Genomic DNA, 10,662 nt, shown 5'->3' on the forward strand with positions numbered 1-10,662 from the left:
AAACCCAAAGGGGGTTGCTATGAGTTGGAACCAACTTGACAGCACCGAGTTTGAGTTTGATGTTACTTAGCACCCTTAGAGTAACCGTTTGATAGATAACTGGAATGGGCAATTCAAACATTTGTTATATACAGCAGGTGGAGAAAAAGGCATGAGGGGCTGACTCAAGTGCCTTCATGAATGTATGCTCACACTCAACATGAGAGGGAAAGGGAAGATCACCACTGGACAGATTCCTGTTCCTCCAGGGGATCTAGGTAGAGAGGGTGAGGAGGACACAGGTACCACTGTCACCAGAAATTTTTTTTTTTTTTTTTTCATGGCAGATTCTGCAGTCGTCCCAAGAGCAGAGATATGGCTGAGGGTACCATAAGCAAAGTTGATCCCTAACCAAGAGGCTGTAACTATACCCCTGAACCTGTATCCCAGAAGTCCCAAGGGTCAGATGGGATAGACTGTACCTATGTGACAAAATTGCGGTGGCAATGAATTATTTATGTAATGCCTAGTGAGTGAGATAGCCCAATAGTGTTATACTTATGTGACCCTACCCAGCATAGATGGGAGCAGAATGAGAGAGAAGCACTTGTTAGACTGGTCTTGCTACCATCTGGATGTGTACAGCGGCTGAATCTGATATCCCTTTTCAAGGTGGAAAAGTTTGGGTAAAACGAATGACAAATGGAAGGAAGGAAAAATAATAGCTGAAAGTAAAGGAGGAATGAATAAATGGGTTATGCTCAAGTGAAAATCCAACATTATGCTGATACCTCGGGAGAGGCTCAGAGCAAGGTAATGATCTTTTCTCAGTTAAATTTTATCAGAGGCTAGAAAGGATGACAAACTTTTTAAAAATCTGACCAGAACAGATGAACATTTGCCTCAGACCTGAATGTCTGATACTGGAGTAATCGTACCCTTAGGATTCTCTGTCCTACTGAAATGAATAATTGTTAATGACTGTTATGGACTGGTAAAATGATTTGGAGGGGAAAGTTAATCCTTCAGGTGTAAGGAGCCAATGTCTAGAGGAGCCCGGGTGTGGCCTGTGGTACAATGACTTACTTAAATGGCCCTTCAGCCACAATCCTACACTTTGTGTGTACTGTAATTCCTAGCCTCTATGCTTGTGGTTATGATCCCATTTTGGCGGGAGTTGTCCAATATGTTGAGGCAGGATTAAGGTACAACTGTATCTTGAGTCACTGCCTCACTAGAGGGTCTGACTAAAGTCACCACCCTTAGATTCCTTTAAAGTATGGTGTGTATCCTATATATATACATGTGTGTGTGTTTAAATGACCTGGCAAAGTTCTTTCTCTTGCTCTGCTTCATCATCATTTGACCTACAGGTGGTGGGATTTGAGACAGCAGCCTACAGTCTGACTTGATTCATCAGCTTCACATCCTAGTGAATCAGAAGCCATATCCTCTCACCTGCTGATTTGAGTTCATTGGCACCTGCAACAATGTAGCTTAGGAGAATCCTGCAGACTGATACCTGACCCACAGATTTGGCTTTACCAGCCTCCGCAACCACATGAGCCAATTTCTTGGCAGTTCATGAGTTCTGTGAGATGTTACAGAGAACTATAGAACCCTTAGGTTGGAGAGAGAATACTGAGTGGAAGAGTAGTTAATCTTAAAGATGACAGAATAGCACAGCAGTTAGGAAATGGTGGAAATTTGGTACATCTTTGTTCTGGTTACCTAGTGCCACTCTGACAGGAATATACCACAAATGGGATGGCCTCAACAAACAGGAGTTTATTCTTACAATTTGGAAGCTTTAAGTCCAAGTTCAAAGTGCCAGGCTCTAGGGGCTGGGTGAAAGTCCCTCAACCTTGGGGTCCAGCTCTGCCTCCTGCTCCTGGCCCACTTAAGCTAGAAGCATTTCTTCATTCAGACATCTACTGGCTGCTGAGGTTGAGAAGCCCCAAGATTGACAAGTAAAAAGGCACAGTACTGATGTTACCAAACCACACAGCAGGCCATTAACTTAAGTCCATTGGAAGTCCCAAGGTCAGCTGAGCATGGCAGGCTGATGAACAACAACATGGCTACATGCAGTGTTCAAGCATGCCATAGATTAGAGACCATTCCCAAGGCTTCTCCTTAAACACAGGAAGCAGACCACATCCCAAAGGCTCAGCTGCTTGTGGTAGATCCCACCGTGGAGTTGATTGCTAGTCTCATCATGGGAAATAACTACCACCAGCTGCCCAGCCACTCAACCAGGCCCAACCAAGTTGACACATAAACATAACCACCACAATCTTTAACCTCCACCTAACAGGGACTAGCCTTATGCTGAATGTTCAAAAATAAATTATATGTGCATTAATAATAATAATAATAATAATAAAACCCTATTGCTTTTGAGACAATCCTGATTCATAGTGACCCTATAGGATAGAGTAGAACTGTCCCATAAGTTTTCCTAAATTGTGATCTTTATAGAAGCAGTATGCAACACCTTTCTCCCTTGGAGAGGTTGGTGGGTTCAAATTGCTGACCTTTTGGTTAGCATCCAAGTTCTTAACCTACATACCATCATGGCTCTCGCTGGATAGGCACAATGTTATAAGCTAAAATTTCTAACTGGAAATGAGGCCTAATCCCTCTTTACTTGCCTTTTCATTTCATTGGGCATCAACGTTGTGGCAGCACAGAAAACCTCACCCTGCATATCACTATTCAAAGGCATCATCATCATGCTAGCAACACAAAAATACTGTTGTCTAACTCAAGTTCCAATTGTTACATACATTCTTAGGGCCACTAGAATGAAAGCCAACATCATTGTGACCTTGCATAATTGAAACATATGGACATTATTATATCATCTATTGCATATAAAACACCTGGATTGCCTTGACAAAGACACCCAGAATCTAATGAAATCAATGACACTCAGGAACACAAGAATCCTGCTGTCTAACCTCAAGTACCAATTGCTATATGGCTTTCCTAGGGCAAACATAACAAAAATTAACATTATTAAGATCTTAGGTAACTGAAACACATGGACAATGTCTGTGGTATTTCAGTTTGTGTGTCAACTTGGCTGGGCCTCATTGAGTGGGTGGGCAGCTGGATGTAGAATTCCGCATGATGACACTGGTAATCAACTCCATGGTGGAATCTGCTGTGGAAGCAGCTGAGTAGCTGCCTTAGGAGATGTGAACTGCTTCCTGTACATAAGCAGAAGCCTTGGGGAATGGTCTTTAGCTTATGGCATGCTTGGACCCTGCATGTAGCTGTGTCACTGTTCAGCAAGCCTGCCATGCTCTGCTGGCCTTGGGACTTACAATGGACTTGAGTTAATAGCCTGCCATGTGGTTTGGTAACATCGGGACTATGTCATTTTATTTGTCAACCTTGGGCTTGTAAGCCTCATCAGCCAGCAGCTGCCTGAGTGAAGAGATGCCTCCAGCTTCACTGGGCTGAGAGCAAGAAGCAAAGCTGAAGCCCAAGGTCGAGGGCTTTCACACAGCCCCTAGAGTCTGGCACTTTGAACTTGGACTTTTCATACTACACATCACCACTGACACTCATTTCCTAACACAAGTAAAAAATGCAGAAAGATCTCGCTAATTGCATGATCTGATGCTCTTAGCATGGTCTATGAGGCTCTTTTTCCTTGTACTAGAGATAGGAAGATAAAGAGTATGCCAGAAGGATAAAAATGGCCAGAAGGGACCCATGCTATGGGATCACAGTTACTGTGCTACCAGGACACTAACATGCTCGTTGAAGTGGGTTCACTGGCCCTCAAAGTGCAGCAAACTAAACAACAAATCTGCTATACATTGCATATCAATCTGTGTCTGCAAATCAGGCATTTTCAGAAGTTCTGGCAGTATTTGAGTTATGAAGGGGAGCCAATAGTTGTTGCCCCTTACCCGTGTATTGACTAGAATAAAAAATGTACTGGACCTCAGATTGATGAGTGAGATATTTGTGATTTTTCATTCTTGTTCAGATTTCCAAGGAATGTATATGTGGAAGTCATCATTGATTCAAGCACATTCATAACCACAGTATTGTTAGAGGTTTTGACCATCCAATTAGACAGTCAAAGAACCCAGAAGGCTTTCAGCACAAATACAGCATCTAGGGCTATGTCAATGAGCAAGGAGAGAAGCCAGTCAGCTTCAGAATTGGATGTCTGCATGCCATTCTTGATAAGAAAAGAAATAGGTCCGTACAGGCCTATGGAATTCCTATGAGATTGTCAGTGAGTCTTGGCACAAATCTACTGACTTACCCTGGGCAATCCCCTTCCTACATGTGGATCCAAGGCTGCGATTAGTTCAGTAACTCCTTTCCAGTACAGATTGAAATAAAACCTGGACCTTTCTTTGATGCCCTGGGCTTTCATTTCAGTACGACCCATTTGACAAGTGTCAGAGCAAAGAGAGAGAGGGACACTTGTGATACATACATAGGTACAACATAGACAGCAATCACAAAGCCATTCGGTTTCCGGGTGGGTGGTTTGCATCTATATTTCCTTGTTTTTGAATATGGATGGATTAAATGAATGCATGTGTACATCAGTAAAAATATGTACATATGGATGTTAGCTTGTATACACGTGTGTTTTTAGAGAACTAAGTAACATGACACTAAATATCTGTCAAGAACCTGGATTATATTCAGGTATAGAGCAAAGACTTAATAATAATAACTCATCTCAAACACCCGCGGAGCAAATATACACTGTTACGTGGATAAATGTTTTTCTTCTGAAAGTCCCCTGCCTCCTTTTCTACATCTCCTTGGCAATGGGTTAGACAGCAACACTGATGTTGGGAAGACATCAGAAATGAACCTCTTTTAGCCACTTATGACCACCATAAAATCTAGAAATTGAAATATAATGTGGCACTTCTAGGAAATTCAATACAGGACACAAGCTACAAAGACCACAAGGTCAAACCCAATTCAAACCTGTGACTTATTCATAACTAAGGAGAAAATACCACATCTATGCCCCAAAGCAAGTCTCAGCCCAGAGCTCAAAGGCTAAGTACAATGTTCTGGGCCAAAATCTCTAACTGGGAATATGGCTCATTCCCATTTCACTTGCCTTTTCACATTCTTTGGATTTCAATGCCACGGAAGCATGTGAAATTTCATCACTCACCTCACAACTCAAAGGTATCACTGCAATGCCAGCAACGTAACAACCTAGCAGGCTAACCTCAAGTACCAATTCCTACATGCATTCTCAGGATCACCAAGATGTTACTGAAGATTATATGATTTTGTATAATTGAAACTCAAAGGTGTTAACATATTATCTGTCTCTCCTAAAACAGCAGCCCAGCTTCAACCCCAGTGACACAGATAAGCCAATGAAATAAATAACACCCACAGCTAAGAAGATTCTGATAATGTTAAAGTCTACTTCTTCTCATGTCTGTCAATTACTCTATATGGCTTTGCACCATGCCTTCTAGAAGTAAGCACTCTGATAACAATTCATATGTCCACTATACCATGCAGTAAGATAGGGTTTCTGTGAAAAAACTTACACCACAAAACCATGAAGGGAGGGAACCAAACTTGAGAGAATGGTATATGCTTCCACCTTGACATTAATGATGGAAGTAAGTGTATGCCAATGCATCTCTTCAACACTCAGTGAAGAGAAAGAACCAATATCACAACTTGCAAATATATACATTAGGTAATCAAGGGCCTTAGGCCAAAATGCTCTCATATATGCATGTTTGCATATTTCCTTCCAGGATCTATAACTCAAACTTCTATTATACTATGGAAAAGCAAAGAGAAACCTAGGACACTTGTAGGAAAACAACCTTGTGTTGAACCACACTTGAGACATATGTGTGTGTGTGTGTGTGTGTGTGTGTGTGTGTGTGTGTGTATATATATATATATATATATATAATGAGTATTCTCCCTCTTTCCTTCTTATGGCAAGCTGTGGCAATGGGATTTTGCCCTGATGATAGGCAAGATAATGTTTTGAAACAATATGATTGGACTATTTTCCGTGTGAAATAACTAGTGGCATAACCATCACAAATTGCTTTCCATTCGACACACCACAAATGACACTCATTTCCCTTGCCCAAGCAAAAATGCAGAAAAATTTTGCTAATTGCATGACCTGATAGTCAGCATGGTAGCTCTCTTTCCCTGTAGTAGATATTGGAAGCTATGGGGTAATTATATAGAAAAAAAGACAGAAGAGACCCCTGCTATGTGATCATGGTTTCTATGCTGCCTGGACACACATGTGTTCACTGAACATGTTCACGTGTGGGTATGCTAGGTCTGAAAGTAGGGTAAACCAACCAAGGATTCTCCTACTTGGGTAGGTTTATAGGATTGGATGTTACTATGTGCACAAAACTGGGCACTTCAAGAAGTTCTGGCAGTATCTGGAGTATGAAGTGATGTCAATGTATATTGTCATTCACCAGTGTACTAGCCAGATTAAAAAATGTACTGGACTTCAGTTTGATGAGTGAGATGGTAAGGATTTTTTCACTCATTTTCTTCAGATTTCCAAGGAATGAATATGTGGAAGTCATCATCGATCCAGGTACATTCATAACCAATGGTTTGTAGGAGGGATCAGCTGTCCAGTTGCACAGTCAAAGCATTCAGAATATTATCAGTACCATGGAGCACATGAGGCCACACTATTAAGCAAGGAGAGGAGCCAATCCACTGAAGAAGTGGATATCTGCATGTCATTTCTGACATGAGAAGAAATAAGTCCTTTCACACACTCACTCACACTGCCATTGAGTCAGATCCGACTCAGTGACCCTCCTTGGGTTTCTGAGGTGATATCACTACGGAAGTAGATTGCCCATTCTTCCTTCCAAGGTGTGACTGGTGGATTTGAACCACCAGCTTTCTGGTTAGCAGTCAAATTCCTATGGAATCCTGAAGGTATCAGTGCATCTCAGCACAAATATACTGACCTTCTCTGGGAAATCCATTTTCTACATGTGTACTCAGCACAGTAATTAGTCCAGTAATTCATTTCATGATCCAGAGTAAAAGAAAACCTGGAACTTCCTTCAATTCATTTGGCTTTCATTCCATAACAAATTCTCCCAACAAGTGTAGAAACAAAGAGATGCATGCTTAGATGTGAACACAGGTACACCATAGGCAATAATCACAAAACTGTTTGGGTTCCTGGGTAGTTAGTTTGTATCTGTATTTCATTGACTTTGAATATAGATGGATGAATATATGTACACATGAATGACATTATATACTCAACTATATTTTGTTGTGCTCATGTGTATTTAGAAAGTTAGGTAATATGGTACCAAAGATCAATTTTAGACAATTGCCTGTGTCAGCTCCACAATTATTGCAATACCTGAGCTCATCGTACAGCTACTGTGTCACTCCATCTTGTTGAGGGCCTTCCCCTTTTTCATTGATCCTCCACTTTACCAAGCATGATATCCTTCTCCAGGGAATGGTCCCTTCTGACAACATGACCAAAGTAGGTGAGATGAAGTCTGGCCATTCTTGCTTCCAAGAAACATTCTGGCTGCACTTCTTCCAGGACAGATTTGTTAGTTCTATTAGCAGTCCATGACACTTTCAGCATTCTTTTCAACACCACAACTCCAAAGCATCAACTCTTCCTCAATCTTCCTTATTCATTGTCCAGCTCTCACATGCATATGAGGTGACTGAAAAAAACATGGGTTGTGTTAGGTGCAACTTGGTGTTGTAGGATATATTTTTGCTCTTCAGCACTTGAAAGAGGTCTTTTGCAGCTGGCTTGCCCAGTGCTATACATCATCTGAGGAGCTCTGGTAGCATAGTGCCTAAGGCATTTTGACGGCTAACCAGCAGACTGCTGGTTCAAATCTACCAGCTACTCCTCAGAAGGAAGGTGGGACAATCTACTTCCATAATGATACTGCCTCAGAAACCCAAGGAGGGGTCACTATGAGTGAGATCCGACTCCACAGAAGTCAGTTTTTTTTTTTTTTTTAATTATTATTATTACTATACAGCATCTGCACTTGACTGCTAACCAGAAGGCTGGCGGTTCAAACCCACCAGCTGCTCCTCGGAAGGAAGGTTGGGCAATCCTACTTCTGTAGTGATACTGCCTCGGAAACCCAAGGAGGGGTCGCTATGAGTCGGGGCTGACTCGACGGCACGTAACAACAACAACATACAGCATCTGATACCTTGACTGCTGCTTCCATTGGTATTGACTGTAGACCCAAGTAATATGAAGTCTTTGACAACTTCCATCTTTTCTCCTTTTATTCTGATGCTGCTTATTGGTCCAGTTGTGAGGATTGTTGTTTTCTTTATATTGAGGTGTAATCCATACTACAGAATGTAGTCTTCAATCTTCATCAGTAAGTGCTTCAAGTCATCTTCACTTTCTGCAAGGAAAGTTGTGTCATAAGCATATCACAGGCTATTAATGAGTCTTCCTCCAATCCTGATGCATGTTCTTCTTCATATACTACAGATTCTCAGATTACTTTTTCGGTGTACAAGTTGAATAAGTATTTTGAAAGGATACAACCCTGACATACTCCCTTCTTGATTTTAAACCATGCAGTGTCCCCGTGCTATGTTCAAACAACAGCCTCCTAGTCTATTTACAGGTTACTCATGACTACAGTTAAGTATTCTGGAATTCCCATTCTTCTTAATGTTATCCATAAATTGTTATGATACACACAAATGAATGTTTTTGCATAGTCAATGAAACACAAGAAAATATGTTTCTGGTATTCTTTGCTTTCAGCCAAGATACATCTGACATTAGCAATGATATCCCTCATTTTATGTCCTCTTCTGAATCCAGCTTGCATTTTTTGGAAGCTCTGTCAATACACTGCTGCAACCACTTTTGAATTATTTTCAGTAAGATTTACTTGCATGTGATATTAATGACATTGTTCAATAATTTCTGCATTCTGTAGGATAACCTTTCTTTGGAATGGGTACAAATATGGATCACTTTCTGTCAGTTGGCCAGGTAGCTGTGTTCCAAATCTCTTGGCATAGCTGAGTGAGTGCCTCCAGTGTGGCATCTGTTTATCAAAACATCTCAATGGGTACTCCAACTATTACTGGAGCCTTGTTTTTTTGCCACTTCCTTCACTCCAGCTTCAACTTCTTCCTTCAGTACCATTACTTCTTGATCATATGCTACCTCCTGAAATGGATGAACATCGACCAATTATTTCTGGTACAGTGACTCCGTGTATTCCTTCCATCTTCCTTTGATGTTTCCTGCATCATTCAATATTTTGCCCATAGAATCCTTCAATATTGCAACTCAAGGCTTACATTTTTTCTTCAGTTTTTTTCAGCTTGAGAAATGCTGGATGTGTTATTCCCTTTTGGTTTTCTAACACCAGGTCTCTGCACATTTCATTGTAATAATTGACTTTGTCTTCTTGAGGTGCTCTTTGAAATCTTTTGTTCAGCTTTTTTATCTTGTCATTTCTTCTAATTGCTTTAGTTACTGTTCATTCAAGGGCAAGTTTCAGAGTCTCTTGTGGCATTCATTTTGGACTTATTTTCCTTTCTTGTCTTTTTAATGACCTTTTGCTTTCTTAATGGATGATGTTCTTGATGTCATCCCACACTCCTCTGTTTTTCGGTCATTGGTGCTCAATGCATCAAATCTATTCTTCAGATGGTCTCTAAATTCAGGAGGAATATATTCAAGGTCATATTTCGGCTCTCGTGGACTTGTTTAAATTGTCTTTAACTTCAAGTTGAACTTGCATATGAGCAGTTGATGGTCTGTTCCACAATCAGCTCCTGGCCTGGTTTTGGCTGAAGATACTGAGCTTTTCCATTGCCTCTTGCCACAGATGTAGTCCATCTGATTCCCGTGTATTCCATCTGGCAAAGTCCATGTGTATAGCCACCATTTGTGTTCTGGAAAAAAGGTATTTGTAATGAATAAGTCGTTGTTCTTGCAGAATTCTATCATGTGATGTCCAATATTATTTATGTCACCAAGGCCAAATTTTCCAAGTACCAGTGATTCTTTTTTGTTCCAACTTTTGCAGTCTAATCACCAGTGATAATCAGCACATCTTGATTCCATGTTCAGTCAACTTCAGACTGCAGAAATTGATAAAAATCTTCAATTTCCTTGTCTTTGGTTTTGGTGGTTGGTGTGTAAATGTGAATTGTAGTATTAACTGGCCTTCCTTGTAGGTGTATGGATATTATTCTATGATTATAAGCAATTGTGATACTTGGAGCTGTGTATTAACTTGGCTGGACCCCAGTTCTGTGTGGTTTTTCCCATGATGGGATCGGATGACTGTGTTCTGAGTGGCCAATCTGCCCAAGTGAAGTTTCCCTAGGGGTGTGGCCTGCTTCTAGGGTATCCAGGGACATCATAGGAAGAGAGACAATCTTCTGTGGATAGGGACTCTGGTGTGCTGCCTAAAACTTTCCGTGAATAAGCAGCCCACCATTTGGCCTGAAGATCTTGGATTCGTATTTTGTTGGAGTCAACAGTCAGTGTACTGCCTGCCAGCCTTGAGCTTCTTGGCCTCCTGCAGTTGCAGAAGCTAAGGCTGCCTCCAGCCCAACATTTCCTCCAGGGACTTTGGACTTGCTGGCTTCTATATGTTTGTGAGCCATTTTCCT

The 10,662-nt window shown here is 41.1% G+C and overlaps 2 non-coding genes across 2 annotated transcripts; both read right to left on the reverse strand.

The window, feature by feature from the left end:
• Nucleotides 1-3,935: 3,935 nt before the first annotated feature.
• LOC122152080 lies at nt 3,936-4,024 on the reverse strand. The gene has a single exon (XR_006164389.1). It is a non-coding gene; the product is annotated as a small nucleolar RNA SNORD116 (small nucleolar RNA).
• A 2,464-nt stretch (nt 4,025-6,488) lies between these two features.
• Nucleotides 6,489-6,581, reverse strand: LOC122152079. The gene has a single exon (XR_006164388.1). It is a non-coding gene; the product is annotated as a small nucleolar RNA SNORD116 (small nucleolar RNA).
• Between the last annotated feature and the right edge of the window lie 4,081 nt (nt 6,582-10,662).

This window comes from Orycteropus afer, unplaced genomic scaffold, assembly GCF_000298275.1.
Source record: "Orycteropus afer afer isolate SDZICR_OR568_19922 unplaced genomic scaffold, OryAfe1.0 scaffold01522, whole genome shotgun sequence".
Lineage (NCBI taxonomy): Eukaryota > Metazoa > Chordata > Mammalia > Tubulidentata > Orycteropodidae > Orycteropus > Orycteropus afer.